Source organism: Solanum stenotomum, chromosome 2, assembly GCF_019186545.1.
Source record: "Solanum stenotomum isolate F172 chromosome 2, ASM1918654v1, whole genome shotgun sequence".
In the NCBI taxonomy this organism is placed as follows: Eukaryota; Viridiplantae; Streptophyta; class Magnoliopsida; order Solanales; family Solanaceae; genus Solanum; species Solanum stenotomum.
In genome coordinates this window covers 40,925,018-40,944,161 of record NC_064283.1, presented here as the reverse complement: position 1 = coordinate 40,944,161, position 19,144 = coordinate 40,925,018, and the positions used below count along the sequence as shown (strand labels likewise).

General features: G+C 32.3%; 2 long non-coding RNA genes and 1 pseudogene across 2 annotated transcripts; all 3 read right to left on the bottom strand.

The window, feature by feature from the left end:
• Window positions 1–4,144: 4,144 nt before the first annotated feature.
• LOC125855494 (uncharacterized) lies at window positions 4,145–9,441 on the bottom strand. Its single transcript, XR_007445494.1, has 4 exons — window positions 9,405–9,441; window positions 7,640–7,708; window positions 5,717–5,787; window positions 4,145–5,159 (listed from the first exon to the last, which is right to left on the bottom strand). It is a non-coding gene; the product is annotated as an uncharacterized LOC125855494 (long non-coding RNA).
• A 2-nt stretch (window positions 9,442–9,443) lies between these two features.
• LOC125855495 (uncharacterized) lies at window positions 9,444–14,803 on the bottom strand. The gene is made up of 3 exons (XR_007445495.1): window positions 14,704–14,803; window positions 9,750–10,274; window positions 9,444–9,621 (listed from the first exon to the last, which is right to left on the bottom strand). It is a non-coding gene; the product is annotated as an uncharacterized LOC125855495 (long non-coding RNA).
• A 1,806-nt stretch (window positions 14,804–16,609) lies between these two features.
• On the bottom strand, window positions 16,610–17,729 carry LOC125855983 (uncharacterized; annotated as a pseudogene).
• Between the last annotated feature and the right edge of the window lie 1,415 nt (window positions 17,730–19,144).

Sequence of the window (19,144 nt, the reverse complement as noted above, 5' to 3'; positions counted from 1 at the left end):
ACAAATTTAGTTTCAAATAATTATATCTAGTTTTCATGTTCCTCAAGCAGTTCCTGATCTTACTATCATTTCTTTTTTTTCACAAGCCATAAAAAATTTAATATAACATTTCATAATTGTTTTGCCATGAACGAAAACATACTGGAAAACTTACATATCAATATGTTTGTTCAACACAATATCTAAAAATCATGCATGTTCAACATAAGATCTAAATAACATAGATGTTCGACATAATATAATAAAACAGATATGTTTGACATCTATCGAATCCTAAAAATTGAGAAAATCAAATAGCTGCATAGTTTAAAACGTCTCTAGATCTGCACCAACAATAAAAATATAATCTTTCTTTTCAGTTGGCTCCACAATTCTTCAACAACACGTTCTTTAATCTATATCACATTCTTCATTTTTTAAGAAAAACAATTTGAGGTCAATTCGTAACAGAATGCCGGATAGCTATAACTTATAACTTTTAAAGCATAAATCAATCATTTAATCACCAAAGAACCCAAATCTTTAAACACATTATTATATATACCCAAAGAAAGCTATAAAAAAACTCAATCGAAAGGAGAAATGCATGGGATACTAATTAACACTAGACAAGCTTCATGTATAGTAAGAAAGAAATACATGAGATACTATTCATTCTCTCGTTTAGCAAGCTTGATCAGTTGATCTTTTTTCTATTTTATGTTATATGACAACTTGTTTCAATAATTGTTACTAAGTTTTTTTGGTTAGAAAATATTATATGGCTTAAAAGCAACATAAAAAACATTCTAAGTCTTTTTCCAAATTGCTATCATTTAGTCCAAGTGAAATATATCATTTTTATACAAGAGCCAACATGTTTGACTTGTTACAAGTTGTTTTATAAAGAAATTATATCATATGAACATCAATTATCTCTCTCATTTTTTAGAAGCAAATGTACAATGTATGTTCCATACATCACCTATATTGCTAAAAAGAGGTCCCAACAGTGTCTTAGCATTTAAAGAAAGCCACCAGGCTCAACTATTGAACTAGACTACACAGAATTCATTTTAATTTGAAGGACAAGAATACTAAAGGTTTTGAGAAGAATGAGGCTACAATGGAAGATATAACATGTAGAGTTGCTTGTGTTTGTTGTGTTAGAGCTACTGCACAACCAGATTTTATTAGATAGATGTAACTTTTAATTTTTTGTTATGTAAGCAGGTAATAACCCCTGGTTTTTTTTATATAGGTAGTACGGGCTAATTAGATTTGTAAATATCCACTTTGGTGATCAATAAATCATAATTACCAATTATCATCCTATGCAGGTAAACTTCAGCTGATTAAATCAATAATTTTTGGAGTCCCTACTTACTGGGCACATGTCTTTCTTCTACCCAAGAAAGTGATCAAAGATATAGAACAAACCTGCACGACCTTCTTATGGACACAGACAATAACAATGCCTAGAAGAGCATTGGTGTCATGGGAAACAATATGCAAACCACATGTTGCAGGTTATTCAATATCATAGAACTAAATAAAGCTATGGAACAAGGTAGCAATACTTAATTAGAAATTGCAGAATGTAGCGAGAAAGGACTGTCTATGGATCTTATGGGTACACAGTTATTTTATCAAAAGAAGGGAGATTGAAACTGTCCTCATACCTAAATCTGCATCATCATGGATAGTGAGGAATATATTGGGGTATAGAGATGTATTGTTACAAGGACAAACTAGTTAGAGTGCTTTGATGGCTGAGTTTGCAAAAGTACAGAGGGGAGGCAAGTTCTCTACTTAGAAGATGTATAAATACCTATCTCATGACCATATTTCCAAGACTCGAGTGGAAGAGTATTGCCTTGCAACATGGAGTGCACCCTAGGTTCAAGTTTATTATGTGGTTGGCTGTCCAAAGAAGACTACCAAAAGTAGACATGCTTGAAAAAATTGGTATACAAGTGCCACACGACTGTGTGTTTTGTTGTAAAACAGGGGAAACTTTTGATCAGACTTTTATGCGGTAGACTGTGTAGCTGGTTGGGATGTCACAAGGTTATTTTTTACCAGTGAGTGATATTGCAAAAACAGTGTAGGACGAGCCGAAATTTCTACTAGTGTGTTTGTCATGCTAGTCTATGTTATATAGAGAGAAGGAACAAAATCAGATTCCAAAAGGAAAGAATGTGCCCAGACATGGTCTTGAGGGAGGTCGTGATGCATATTCATATCCGCGGCTAGCAAAAGGCAAACTAGTTGCCTGTACTTCAAAATCTAAATTTGTATCCCTAGGAATTCTGACAGTGTAATAAACATAAAATTATTCATGCTTTGTATTTCATAACGAGTAGTAATATAGATAGGCTAGAATGATATATAGCAGTTAAGCCATCAGTGCTTTGTTTGTACTAAATAATTTGGTTATGAATGAAAAATACCTGCTAACCAAAAATATATTCTGATTACCAAAAAATAAACATCTAACAGTATAAGAAATATATCGATGAAAGTAGTATTATCTACCTTAGACCACATTTTCTATAAATACAAGTTGTTCTATACATGTGTCTGTGAACCTTACTATGGAGATAGACTAAAATGAGACAAACATCTTTCGCATTTACACAATTCAAAAAGTTCAACGAGTTTAGAGATCATTATTCTAAAACTATAACATAGTAAGGATTTAACACGCAACACAAATACTAAGGTGAACATGCAGGGACAGAATTCAGTTCTTAACAAAGGAATACATCCCGATTAAAATAGAGATATGCATAATTCTATAAGCATGTAGTCTCGTTCATCATGGAAAGTAGTACAACTAAAGACTCTCTACCCTCTAAAATCAACTTATCATAGAAAGACAAACCACTGCATTATCAAAGCCCTTATCAAAGATGAGCATTTGTTAATGACATCACTAAATTCATTGAAAAATACACATCATGGAATAGCTAATGAAAAGTTTGCAAACCTGGTGGAGGTGATGGATGCTAACGAACCACTATACTTTCAAGGCGATCATATTTACTCTCTAGTATATCAATACGCTTTTGTAGTGATTCCTTTTCTTTTCAAGATGTTTTTGGTTCTTCCAACAACGAAGCCTTAGAAGTACTACCACCTTTCAACTCCTAAGTGGTTATCCCACCACCAAATCCAACTGCATGAGTTTTGCATTGAGGTCCAAAGCATCATTCCACTACCTCAATATTCGTAAGAGACGGTTCAGATTGTACAAGCTCTTGAATTTCAGCCTATAAAATACAAGAATGTTTTTCAATGAATCAATCCAGAAAGAAAATGTTAAATGAAATTTATCGATAAAGATACATATTTTTCATTGGTTTCGAGTTAGACAAGCTCATTTCCCTTTTACGAGTCTCAAAGAAGATAGTTGCCATATTTGGTGGATTACCATATTTGCCTCCCTTAACAATAAAAAAAGTAATTACTATAAGATCTTTTATACAAAAAGGAGGTTTTCTTGTAGGGTTTCATGATTTATTTATCAGTCCGTAAATAATCTCTATTATAGGCTTGTTACCCATACGATGAGGCATACACAACTTAGACCTGTTGATTGTGTTTCTTGTACTTGATTCCTACATTAACAACACAAGCTGAAATTATCACAAGCTTGTTTAATGATTCTATTTTATTCTTAAATTAACTTTTGTAACTACTTTGCTTTCTCTTGATAAAAAATGAAATCATTTAATCAAAAGACCTATGCCAAAACAGTAATCATATATGATTTGGAAATAAAATGATATTAATCAATAGGTATGCAATCATACCTTAAACTTATCAGATAAAAAATGTTCCTTGACCAACCATTCCCAATCACTCTTGTCTACTCCTATCGACACATATTTTAGAACCTCGTGCAATGACTTGGATTTCATATTCTTGTGCAACGATCCTCTCCAATTGCTCCAAAGCTTTCTCATATGTTGCAAAACATTATCTTTTTGATCATTCATGTTATCACAGTCAAACGTTTCCTAAAATAGAGAAAAATATCATCAGAATCAGGGAAAGATACCTTTGATTGCAAATTAATGTTCTTGATTAATGGATTGAAGGGGTGATCTTACATGTCAACTATGTAAGAACTTTGTATGGGGAGGTACTGCATATTAGAGAAAGACACCTTTGATTTCTTGGGTTAAGGTATGCCTCCCATATATAATTTTTTAGGACTAAAAGTTAAGGGATGTATGAAATGGAATGAAGCTTATGTTGGCAAACTACTATATGGAATGTTTCAGAATATCTAGACATCCTCTGGGTAATATGGACACATGCAGTGTATATGAAGTAATATGGCAATATATGTGATCACATACCACCTACAGATTGTTGTTGGTATTGGAGAAAGTTAACGTCTCTAAAAACAGGAATGGTTGACTAGTACCAAAAGAGAAAGTACAAGTTGACAAAGAGTGAAACATACGTAATCAGCCACCAGGAGTTATAGGGGTCCAGACCACTCTTTGGGAAGCATATCTTACTTGGACAAAAGTTGTGCAACCAAAGCATAATTAAATTTATCCTCTGGTTGGCAAACTAGAACAAGGAACTTAAGAAGACTCGAATGATGAGACTGAACATACAGGTGCAAGATGCAAATTGTTGTCTATGTTTAACAAGGGTAGTAGAAATTCCTCAACACCGAGTGTGAGTGGATTAAGAAACTAAATAGAGAGTGAATAGTAAGACTGAGGAGATGAATTTTTTATTTGTTGTGGTAATAGCTATTCTTAAACAAAGACCATAATAATGTCTAAACAAAGGCAACACCATAGTATACTCTAAACAAACGCAAGAAGAAGAGGGAGAAATATTGTTGTTACAGTAGCAGCGGTATCAAGTCAGCGAAAATAAAAGAGAGTAATGTTGTAATTCTTATTGTAACAACTGCCCACATATGCTCAAGCTTATGCTCTTCAATATCCATTCATGAGTGTACCCGCAATGGGCATATATTGCGATCACGAACTAGCAAACCCAAGTGTCTTGTAAATGAGGTGTGATTCGGCCCAACGACTCGATTTTGATAGAAAGTGACTTTTAACTTTTCTCTAGGTCTTAATCGCAAAACTTTTTTAAAATGTTTGTTCCCCTCACCTTTGTTGTCCTATCATATTCACTTGGACCTCCAAAATTTAAAGTAAATCAACTATGCTCTTTGATATAAATTTGATCTTTAATGCTAAACCATCAAAAGAATCTGGAGAATAGTCCAGTAGATAAGTTTAAGGTGTCAACTTTTGAAATTATTATCGTATACAATGATCTAGTCTTTTTAGATCTATAAGACCAAATATGCAAAATAACATTTTATCTGGTTTTTGACAAGTACCCATCCATAGTTCCAAACCAAGTGATAAGAAGACAAAACAGGTAAAACATTGCCCATTGCAAGAGATAAGGCCTCAAGTTGCCAAAGAAAAAAATACAGAAAGGGGCAACTAACAGTATAATAAATAATGGAAAGCTTAATATCCCAAATACGGAACTTTCAATTTTTAGAAAATTTCATTCAGAAAATTACAATTGATAAATTAACAATCGGTGGAGGTTAATATGGTAAGGACAAGTGAAAAAAATCATAATGAAGCATCAGATGTCAAATACATAGGAAAAATAACTTTTTGGCTATTTTACTAGTAACATCAAGAAAAGAAAATATCACACGGAAGAAAATACATACTAGTTTCATTTCTCGTAGCATCTTCAGCCACTTCAATCACTTTTTTTTTGCCTTTTTAGACTTTAATAGACCTGCAAATCATATCATATATCCTATATATATATATATATAAAGAGAACCCTAGGCCACCTACGTGGCGCCACCACAAACAATGATTCCTTTTTAATTTATTTATTTCCAAAATTAGCCTTCCCTTTCATGAAAAATTGGGGTTGTTATTAAAAGTTGACTTTTATGAAGAGTTGCGACTTTTATGAAAGGTTGACTTTTATTAAAAGTTGTGACTTTTATGAAAAGTTGTGACTTTTATGAAGAGTTGCGACTTTTATGAAGAGTTGTGACTTTTATTAAAAGTTGTGACTTTTATGGAAAATTTTGACTTTTATGAAGAGTTGCGACTTTTATGAAAGGTTGTGATCTTTCCAAAGTGTTGTGACTTCTCCAAAGAGTTGTGACCTTTCCGGTAAGGCACAATAAATATTTGTTTACACTACCCTTTGTTGTCTATAAATAGAGGGGTTCCCTCTCATTTTAAAACAACGAAAATTCTGAACATCTTCTTATTCTTCTACACAATTAAATATTGATTATGAACTTCTTCTTTTTCTTCTTCTGCACAATTAAATATTGTGTACTTTGCTCATGTTGAGTGGCTCACTGACACTATTGTTTTTGTATCATTACACTGGTGAATAAAATCGTTTCATCCTGAGAGGATCTATTTTTCTTTAAACCTCGGGTACTAGAGGGGAATGATTTCCTTAAGGAAACATTGTGCATTCAATGAGCTCGATTTTTCCTTTCTGGTTCATTCTATTGTTATAGATCCTGGTATGTTTTTTTTATACAGTCATTAATTTATGCTTATGATATTAATTGTTGTTTTTGAGTACATGTTTTAAACTTTGTTGTTTATGTTTCTGTAAAGTTATTGTTATAAGTATTTGTTAGTACAGACTCTATGTAAACCCAACTACTGCAGATTCACAAATAACTTTTTACAGAATACATTTCTTTACAACATTCTCCAAAGATATCTATGCTTCTCCAACAGATCAAGCCTAGAAATTTATATGATTTTTTGTTGTTGTCATAATAATGTAAATATTAACAGGGGTAAAATAATAATTAGAAACTCAAATGATAGAACTAAAACTAGCAATTAATTACAATTGTATGATACATAATAATGCCTATTCTCTCTCACCAAAGTACTCTTTTGAACTTTTTTCCCATTATCTCTTACTTCTCCTTCACCCTTTTCAAGGATCCTTAATATTTTGTTCGTGAACAACTTCAATTCCCAAACACCATCATAACTATATTACATATGAAATTTGGATTTTGGAAGATTGCATTTTAATTTTAAAACACATAATGTCTACATATTACTTATTAATATATCATATGATTATGGAACCTTTGCTCTTGATAAACACATTAGTTATATATATATATTTAATTTTGAAAGTAATTGATAGTGTTATACTAACGAAATTTGCAAAGAAAAAAAATTGAGAAAAATATTTATTTGACTCTCTAATTAAAGACACTATGTATCCATGCATAAAGATGATAAAACTAAACTAACCATTGTAAAATTTCAAAAGCAAATTAATGAATCTATAAAATAAATTATGCAAACTAGGAGAAAATAGTGTTATGATTTGTAATTTTGCCTTTTCTTTTAATAAAACAAATGGTAAACTACAATTGAATAACCTCTATACTCTTGAAAATAGATTTATATAAAAATGTTATAACATCAAAATACAAGAAAAGTTCTATTCTAATAAATATTAAAGAAAAATAATCTAACCACGTGAAGCACAGGCCCATTTACTAGTTATAATATTAAAACAAAATAAAACATCAAGCCAACTAACAACGACAAAGAATTACACAAAAGAAAGTAATATATACTAGTATCACTTCTCTGAACATCTCGATACACTTCAGTCATTTTTTCTGCCTTATCATATCCAACTGGACCTGCAAAGTTTAAAGTAAGTCAACTATGCTGTTTGATATAAATTGATCATTAACACTAAATGATCAAAAGAATACGGAGAATGATCCAGTAGTTATGTTTTAGGTGTCAAGTTCTGAAATTATTAATGTATACAATGGTCTGGTCTGTATAAGATTGTAAGATAGAATATCCAAAATACCATGCTATCGGGTAAGTATATTTCCTTCGCCTTTGAGATGTACCAATCCACAGTTCCTAACCAAGGGACAACTAGACAAAACAGGCAGAACAAATGTGAGAATCCCCACAACTATATTTCTTTTATCCATGTGATTCCACAACACAGTTCCAAACCAAGTAACAACTAGACAAAAGATAAGTCCTCAAGTTGCCAAAAAAGATGTGATACAGAAAGGAGCAACTAGCAGTGGAATAAATATTGGAAAACTTAAGATCCCAAATCAGACTTTCAATTTTTAAAAACTTTCATTCAGAAAATCACAATTGATGAATCAAGAATAGGTGGAGGTAATCATAATGAAGCATCAGATGTCAAATACACAGGAAAGATACCTTTTCGGCTATTTTACCAGTAACATCAAGAAAATACATACTAGTTTCATTTCTCGAAGCATCTTCAGCCACTTCAATCACTTTTGTTGCCTTTTTAGACTCTAATTGACCTGCAAATTATAATATTAAAACAAAATAAAACTTCAAGCCAACTAACAACAACAAATAATTACACAAAAGTAAGTAATATATACTAGTATTACTTCTCTGAACATCTCGATACACTTCAGTCATTTTTTCTGCCTTATCATATCCAACTGGACCTGCAAAGTTTAAAATAAGTCAACTATGCTCTTTGATATAAATTGATCATTAGCACTAAATAATCAAAAGAATCTGGAGAATGATCCAATAGTTTTGTTTTAGGTGTCAAGTTCTGAAATTATTAATGTATACAATGGTCTGGTCTCTATATGATTGTAATACAGAAAATCCAAAATACCATGCTATCGGAACACTAAATTTCCTTCGCCTTTGAGAGGTACCAATCCACAGTTCCAAACCTAGGGACAACTAGAAAAATCAGGAAGAACAAATGTGAGAATCCCCACAACTATATTTCTTTTATCCATGTGATTCCACAGCACAATTGCATCCACTCCACGAGGATAGAATGAGTATAAGTGGACTATAATTTAAATGCATTGTCATGTGTAAACATTTTACTTTGTACTTGAGAAATATAAATCAGGCTCCCCAAATAATACTTATTTATTTTCAAGGTTCTAAAAGTTACTTCTTCTTTCACCATGAGAGATAACAACATTATTGTTTAATATAAGATTGGCAGATAACTTTCCACTCACATCATCTTAGTTTGACTAAAATAAAATTAAATCTTCACTTTAATAGAGATATCAAAGCTTAATATTAGTGCCTATTGCAAGAGATCAGGCCTTAAGTTGCCAAAAAAAAAGTGATACAGAAAGGGGAATGGACAACATCTAAGAAAGATGTTGCTGAAGCAGGATTGCAATTCTTTCAAAATGGAGAGTTACTGAGACAAATAACTACTAATATTGCACTTATCTTGAAGGTCCTTGTTCCTAAAAATGCTATTTATATGCTAACATATCTTCCTAGGGAAGCGATTCATAGATAATATTTTTGCTGCTTTATAGGTAACAACAAGAAAATACTTACTAGTTTGATTTCCCTTAGAACCTTGAGTCACTCCAACTAGTTTTTTTGCTTTTCTATATTCAAACGGACTTGCAAATTTAAGTGCAAGTAAAAAAAAAAAGACTTCAATTCAACTAACAAAAAGAAGTTGCACAAATAAATAAAATAGTAGTATCACTTCTTTGGGCAACTCGAGGCACTTCAATCACTTTTTTGGACTTATCATATTCAAATGGACCTGCACATTTTGATGAAAGTCAACCAAAATAAGAAGTTTATTCCCATTAGTAACAAAACGAATACAAAGGAGATTAAGTATAGAAAGCTAAGCAGAATTTCTTGATCAAACAAATTAACCAGACTAACTCTTTAGCAAATGATCACTTCTTTGAGTATCTAGAGTCACTTCCACTTCTAGAAAGAGGGTGTCATTGTCTTCCATTGGATTAAAATTAGGAGACAGAGGGATACTTTTCTTTCCTGGCTTGTTTTGAGTAGAAGTTGTTGTAGTATTTCTATTTTCGCCAATCATAGGCCTTTTTGCAGCATTAATCCTTAAGCTTTGTCCATGACCCTTGCATCACTGGTCAAAATGTGTTGATTCACTTCAGCTTCTTGATGGAGGGGAGCATTGTCTTCCTTTTCCTCTAAACAAGGATGCACATGGAAACTATTATTTGCTAGCTTATTCAACTTTGAAGTTGTTGCATAGTAACTTCTATTTTTGGCAATCAGAGTCCTTTGTTCAGCAATAACTCTGATAGTGCTCATAGTTTTCAAACTTTGACCTAGTACCTTTGCTAAGGCACCTGGCTGAATGAGTTCATACTTGGGGATTTTTGAAGCTTGCCCCATTTCATACTTCAGAGTTTTTGAGGGATTCATGTCAACCTAGATAATACAAAAAAATAAAAAATAAGAGCAAAGTCTTGTAAACAAAAGTTCAAATAGGTTAGGAAGTTTTTCATAAGAAGAAATGTGAATTGAAAACACCTTTAGAAATGAGACACATGTACATGTAACACAGGTTCCTTGCATGAACCATTACTACTATAGTAAGATCAAGGTAACATTAAAGACCAAGTGCATCAAACAAATTTTCATAGAAATACTATAGCGAATCATTACCATAAAAAAATTACTAAAGTAAAAGAAAGCATGACAAAGCTCCAAACCTTAATGAGCTCTTTTTCTTTTCACTTGTGTAGGGTTATCTAACTCTTCTAAGTCATCATCATTTTTTCCGAATTATCAAAAGAATCACGAGGTTTAACCTTTTGCACTATTTTCCAACCTTTATTGGAATGATCAATAGCATAAAATACTTGTGATGCTTGACTAGCTAATACAAATGGCTCATTTATTTTCAAATATCACCGACGGTTAACACTTACAAAGCCATATTCATCTATTTTAACTCCCCTCTTTTGATCATACACATCAAACCAAAATCTGAATAAAATCACTCTTCTTCCCCCAACAAATTGTAATTCAAGAACCTCAGTTAACTTGCCATAGTAATTCATATGTTTTTATTCTTCACGGGTCTCACCTACTACAACCACTCCACAATTTCGAGTTTTCTAATATTGATCATACTCTTTCATAGGAAACCTATATCCATTAACAATATGGCCTTATAGCAAATCCTCCATTCTCTTACTATCATCATGTTTGTATAATCCTGCAACCTACCAACATCAAATAGTTTTTTAGAAAACAATATTTAATTGCATACTTGATTTAAGAAAACTGATTAATTTCTACTAACCTTTTTTGGTAACCAACTAATGAATTTTCTATTCCACTCCACATCTGAACTTTGTTGGGAGGTCTCACTATAAATTTATGAAAATTCTCTAACAAAGAATTGAAGTTTTACATGTTATTATAAATTAAGCATATAGACAATGTATAAATAAATTATTAGATTAAATCAATACTTAGTCGAGAAATGGTTGAATTTTATCACAATTATTCAAAATTAAAAAATGTGTGTCCTCCATATCGTTTGAATCAAGTTTGTCTGGTGTGCTACCCTTTAAAGTTTTTCCAGGTTCACAAAATATTGTCAAACCACCCTCACATTCGATTACACCACCATCATAATTTCTCTTCGGACAATTAAACTTTATCTTTATTGTATTCAAATACCTTGAACATAAAGTCATACATTCAATTGCTAAATATCCCTCTGCAATCGAACCTTCAGGGTGAGCCATATTACCAATAAAACACTTCAAAAAGTGTTGGTATCTCTCTATTGGATACATCCACCAATATTGAATTGGTCTAACAATCTTAGCTTCATCAGGTAGATCAATAGACAAGTGCACCGTGACATTAAAAAATGCAGGAGGGAACAACTTTTCTAACTTGCACAATGTTTTTGGTATTTGATCTTCTATTTGTTCCAACTCCTCTACGCTCAAACATTTTGCTCCAAGCACTTTGAAAAAAATAGACAACTCAATAAGTGGTTCAGACACAGATTTGCAAAGCATACCATGCATGGCAAGAGGGAGTAAATGTTGTAAAATTATATGACAATCATGACTTTTTAATCCTGCAATTTTTTTATCCTTAAGCTTGAGACATTGAGAAATATTTGAGGAAAATCCATCTGGGACCTTTAAATTCTTCAAAAATTTGAAAAACTATTCCTTATCTTCATCAGATAATGTGTAAGATGCTACTGGCAACTCACTTTTTGTATTTTCGTTTGTTGTAAATCCAACTGAGTACTCAAGGTGTCTTTTGTTTTTCTTTTGACATCTAAGATTGTCCCCAAAATATTGTCACATATATTCTTTTCAATGTGTATCACATCAAAATTATGTCGCAACAATAAGGTTTTCCAATATGGAAGATCAAAGAATATACTCTTCTTATTCCAATCATCACCCTTTTTCTTGTGTGATATTTTAATCTTCTTCTGTGGATCCTTTGTTAATGGCAACCCATCTAAATCAGCAACCTGATCAAGTATATCATCACCGGACAACATTTCAAGTGGTTGCCTGTGCTCAATAGTGTTATCAAATGACACTTTATCATTTCTCCATTTATGATTAAGAGGAAGATAGCGTCTATGGCCCATATAACACTGTTTTTGGCCATTTATTAGCCTTGTATAGTGTGTTTTTCATTGCAACATGGGCAAGCCAATTTTCCTTTTGTACTCCATCCAGACAAATTTTCATATGCTAGAAAGTCATTAATGGTCCACAACAAAGATGCATGTAACGTAAAATTCTTTCTATTTGATGCATCAAATGTCTCGACTCCACTCTCCCATAATTCATTCAACTCCTCCATCAAAGGTTGCAGATAGACATCAATTGCATCACCAGGACTCTCTGGGCTAGGTATAAGCATTGACAAAATAAAGTTCTTTTGCTTCATGCAAAGCCAAGGTGGAAAATTATAGGGAATAAGTACCATGGGCCAAATGTTGTACGAAGTTTTCTACATTCCAAATGGTTGGAAACCATCACTAGCAAGTCCAAGTCATACATTACGAGGCTCAACAACAAAAGATGGGTGAAGCTCATCAAATTTTTTCCATGCCACTGAATCAGCTGGATGCCTCATTATTCCATCATCAACTCTTTTGTCATGATGCCAGGACATCAAAGGAGATGTCTTTGAGCACATAAATAATCTTATGAAGCCTTGGATTTAGAGGAAAATAATGTAAAATCTTACATGGTATATTTTTTCCTTTTTTCAATTTTGTTTCCCCACTATGTTTACCATCCTTCCATCTAGATACACCACAAACTTTGCAAGATTGAAGACAATTATCATCCTTCCAATATAACATACAATCATTCCTGCATGCATCAATCTTCTTATAAGAAAGCCCATGATCTCAAATTACCTTCTTTGCCTCATAATATGAATCCGGCAAGTTTGTTCCATCCAACAATAAATCATCTTTCAAAAACTTCAACAACATCGTAAATGACTCATTACTCCAATGACCAATACTTTTAAGGTGAAGCAATTTAACTAAAGTAGAAAGCTTAGAAACTTTTGCACTTTCATATATATAATGGTAGATCAAGATCTTTCAATAGCCTATAAAATCTTTTTGCTTCATCATTTGGTTCCTCCTCCAACAAATCATCACCACTATTATTCATATTATCTCCATTAAAATCGGGGTACAAATCTCTTAGCAAACCATCTATTTCATCCTCAGCATCATCCTCTTCAATGTCATTATCATCTATATTTTCAAAATTTGATTGTTCTTCACCTGACATCTCCCCATGGTGATACCAAAGAGTATAACTTGGTATTATCCCATGTACTATTAAATGTGGCCTAACTACAACACGTGTTCTAGAAGTTGCATTACCACATTTAATACATGGACAACGTATCAACTGCGGTTCTCCTAATTTTGTAAAAGAATAATCCAAGAAAGTCTCCACCCCATCTATATAAGCAACAACAAGTCTATCTTTAATGAGTTCCATCCATTGTTTATTAGGCGCCATTATCTTCATGCATGTAAATTAGATATAATAATACATTAGTATAACAACAAAGTAGTACTAATTATATATTTACTTTTAGAGTTATAGATTCATACACAATAGATGTATATAGTTATATTTGTATTACAACAAAAAATCAAGAAACAAACACTTAATGTACACTTAAACAAGAAACACACATAAATATTTCACAAGATGGTGATAAAAAGGTTACAAAAATTGGAATAGTCCAAATTACATGACAAAAGACTTTAGCAATTCAAGAAAATCCAACATTTAATAGTAAAAGACCAAATATTTCAAAATAATAATTTTTCCAGGTATATTCTAAACATCAACAGTAAAAGCCCAAATAGTTTCTACGTTTATGGTTATGAACTGAATACACAAAGCAGGTTCACAACAAATTTATAAAACTATAAACAAAGGTTAGAGAAGTCCTACAATCTAATATGATTATATTACTAGAAGAGTATGTAAAGAATTAAGAGAAAAAAGTGAAATATTTTATATTTTTTTGTTTGTAGCATTTAAATTTTTTTACACTTGTGCACTTTTTTATTACCTATTGAACACATCAACGTTTTGATAGTGTGTGATAGTTCAACATTTTATGATGACCATACTATTATTCAAAAATTGATGAAACACAGTAAAAGATCGCAACCAACAATACCTCTTAAAATTGGCCAATAAAACTAGATTAAAAAACATAGCAAAACAAATGGCCACAAAAATTGAGACAAAACTTGGAATATCTTCAAAAACACATCAGTAAAGAAGAACTGTTAAGAAAAAGAAAAAAAATGTACCTTGCAAAAGAAATCAACAAAGCCTTTAAAAGAATGGTTTTGGAGACACTTTAAACAACAATAACAAGCACCACCACCAACAGATTTGGAATCACAACCTATGACAACCAAGAAAGAAATATGTGAACATGAGATACACTTAAGAGAAAAGAAAATATGAAATGCAACAAAGAACCTATAAAAAATCAACAAGCCACTTTGAAATCATATAGACATACTTTCAGTATAGTCTTTCCAATAATATATATTGCCAATTTCAAAGAGTTCGTCCATTTTCAATGAAAGAAAAATACATGGAGAAAAAAAAGGATGTGTTAACCCTAAGTGTGGTAGACAAGAAATATGCTCATCACAAGGGTGGAATATCACTTTTTGGAGGCTACTTAATGATTGGGAAATAACATGGGTTAAATTTGTTAGATGAATTCTCTGGTACTAACATGGAAGAATGATAGAGAGAGGCAGTCACTGGATTGTCAAAGTAGATGATACATAGGGAAAGAACATGTATTCACGGTCAAAACTCCACATGAATAACCTCTTTAAACATACGTTTTGATTTAGTGCTATTTGATATTTGATAGATTAATATACAATATCGTTCCCACATCTAAAATTATATTAAACAGAGGTATTGATTTTTTAATCATTAGCAGGCTATACATTTTGAACAGAAATAGAAGAGTTTAATCATGCTTATAGTACCACATACTGTTAAATTTTGAAAAGTCGACCCAACCCGAGCCATGGACCACCATAATTTGTCACCAGGCCAATAGTTATTTCTTAGGAAATGACAATGCTGGAAGAGCAGTGTTTTGGAGAGTGAGAAGCCAAAAAAGGCGACAAGGGCTCGCTTCACCAAAGCGAGAAGCATGAAGCGAAGCACACACTTTTTTCAACTAAAGCGCTATTTAGTACAAAAATAAAAAATATCAAATATGCATAGATAAATAACCAAGAACTCAATAGAAATAACATATTTAGCAAATCTTTCAATTCTAAAATTAAAAAGTAAATATAATTTACCTAAAAAAAAAACTGAATAGTAAGAATAGAGCGGAACAACGAAAAAAATTATAGAACAAAGGAAAAATTGCAGAATATGGACAAAAACAGAGCATAACAGAGAAAGCAATACAAAGCAGAGAAAACAATTGTGAAACTGAAAAAAAAAACCAGAGAAGATTATATTGATACACAGGAAAAAACAAAAGTGGGAAAATTGCAGACGCAGTTGAAAAAATAACTTTAGCCAGAGAAATAGATAAAATAAGAAGAGAAAAAAAGAAGAAGAAGAAGAGATGAGAAACTTAACTTGCAGTCACTTGAAAGAGTGTTACAGCATGAGAAGTGAAATAGAGGAAAATGTTTGGAAAGAAGGCACGAAATATTTTTACGAAATAAAAAAAGCCCTAGTTACTGTCAACCTCAGTTAAACAGAAAAGCGAGAACTCGCTTCCCCACTTCTATACTGAAGCACTTGCTATTTTTACCATAGCTTCGCTTCACTGCAAAAAAGCAATAGAGCTTCGCTTCACTTTGCTGCTCGCTTTAAACAATGAACCACTCGCTTTCAATAACATAAAAAGCCAAAGCCAACAATTGGATCAAGGAGAATTGTATTTGATGGAGATGCTAGTGGAGAGTGATTTATGAATACCGAGAGATTTGTCTTATTCACCCACTAAAACTACTTGTAAGGGCAAGGCAACAACTACACTAAATAAGCTATAAAATGAAGGAAAATAGAGAGAGTGAAGATGCTGGCCAGAAAGGGAAGGGGAATTCAAGCTAATGATATGATTACAATGATGTTAGCCTTTTTAGACTAGTAAAGGTATAAACAAGGAGGTTCTGATATAGCAATATCAAGATGCTGCTATCACTCCCATCATAACATGAGTTATTTATTGCTTAACAAAGAAATGGCTGAATACATTTCTAGGACACCATTCCTACAAATGCAAGCAAAAGACTCATCTGCACCAGAAAAACCACAAGATCCACCACTATCCTAACAATTCTTGCAAGATTCATCAACATAATATAAATCATTATACATCAAAGAAATCCCAAACTCCCATTTCATAGGATCTCCTTCATCACCTCCAAAACTATATATCGTTGAATACGAAGAACGCTGAAGCCAAGGCAAGTTCAAACCATAACATGAACCAACAGGAACTGGTGGATCATAAACACAACCTGTTAAAATTGGATTATTTGCTTCTAACCCAGTCCCAGTCACCCCTTTACAAGAATACATTCCCCTGCATACATTTGAACTGAACCGCTATCACACAAGTACTGCTTTGGATCACACACAACAGATGTTGTTGAACATCCTAGTAAAACAAACATGTTTTGTTTCAAAATATCAAAGGGAGTTGAATCATCATGATCCAATGTAAAACTACTTGAATTATGCATTAAGGAACATGTTGACCTAATTAAAGGGTTCAGTTAAAACAGGAATAAGAAAACCTTATCTCTACATCAAAAATTATAATGGAAATTTTGTCCTAGAAATTATGAGACTAACAAATTTATTCAATAATTTCATTATTGCGACTTCTTTTGATTGGCAATCGAGGCTACCAACATTACACACATCAATACCCACAAACATATGCCTGCAATGACTAGTATATATAAATAATTTAAGAGCATTTGCACCAATAACCTACTGAAAATACTTATGAATCATACAACATAAACTCAAAAATAGTCAAAATCAGAATATCCACATAACAATTCATGGTCAAAACAACCTAAACTTACCTTGAAAGGAAGGAAAGTTCAAGAATATGTCAAGTTACAATCACATGCAGCAAAGACCAGCAAAACTCAAGTGAAATTTCAGCAAAGACCAACAAAACTTAGGTGAAATTGGAAGTAAAAAGAAAAAGGTGACTTCTGCAATTAGAAAAAATAGACATTGATTTAATTTATAAAGACCGTCAATAGAGAGCTATAGCTTAATTTTTGCAAACAAACCTAAATTTTAGGAACCGTACCACCATTATTGTTGTTTGTGTTGTTGATTTTTCTCCAACAAATCAGTTCTGCATTGAAAATTAAGATTTATTCTGATTAAGGATTTGGGTTATTCATTCCCTTAGGTATCTCTATTTCTAGTAGCGGAGATGGAAGACACATTCTGTTGGACGCATATTTTCGAAGGGGTGGGGGAGTGGGATTGCGTATGCTTTGTGTCTGCAAAAAAATTGATTTTCTTCGATATGTTTTCTTACGGAAGGGACGTAGGGGTAATGGGACACCAACAATAGGGGTGGGGGTAATGGGAGACCAACAGTAAGGGGTGAGGTAATAGAGGGGAGTAATAAGTCTTTTGTGAAAAATACAAGGTGAAAGTAAAACTATGTGCAATTATTTTATTATTAACGTTTGGGTATAAATTTTCTTGAGGTGCGGATATTGTTCCTTTACTAATATTACATTAAAATTGTCTTTTAATGATTGGAATTTTTTTTTGACGTTATAAATATACTTTTAACAACCAAAATTATATTCTTTCATTAAAATTTGGTAGTTAAAAATCCATTTTCTTGTAGTGAGTGTAGACTCGATGAAACTCAATGACAAGACTTGAAGTACCCATAAAAACTGAACATTCCATCTTTGCGATTTTATGTCTTTAGATTTGCAGAGCTGATTTGTGAGATAAGGGATGATGGATAGATTTCGTCCCACGAAATGTGTCAATTTGTTTGCAACAAATTATGAAGTGCTACAAAATAAATTGAAATCATAAATTAAATACGAAGAAACATAATTTTTCTCATAAGCAATGTGGGTACAAATTTGTTTCTTAGTTGATTCTTCTCTCTGGATTTTCTCCGTAGTTCGAGGGCTAGTAGTATCGTATTCCTCAAATATAAGATAATTTGAATCACGTGGGATTTATTTGATATACACGTAAAAAATATTTTGTGGATCTTCTTGAAGTATTTGGTTGTCAAGAATAGTTCGTTCACCTCTTTATCTCTATGTGAATATTCGAGATGCCTCTTCAATGAAATACATTTACCCTTTTTGTAGGCATGATCTAGGATTTGGGGTAGAGTAGCCTTCAAGAATCCTAAGTGAAATTGAACTCGTCTTGTGAAATCCCAAAAAAGATTTCTGTCTACATAAAGTATTTGAGGAGGAGCATTTTAGACAAGACAAAGTTAACGTGCCCTATCCAATTGTTAGCTCCATACAGATTGTTGGAATGTACCCTGAGCTAAATGATCATTGTTAAAAAGGACTATCAGACTAACCCTAAAAACTAATTATCACTTGAGAATTCACTTTTTATTCATAAAATTAATGCTTGATGATAACTTAGAAAATAATCTCTGCCAGATTTTCTATATATGGATGTTTGTGATGATACGAATTTATGTATAATAAGTTTGTCTATATCCTTACC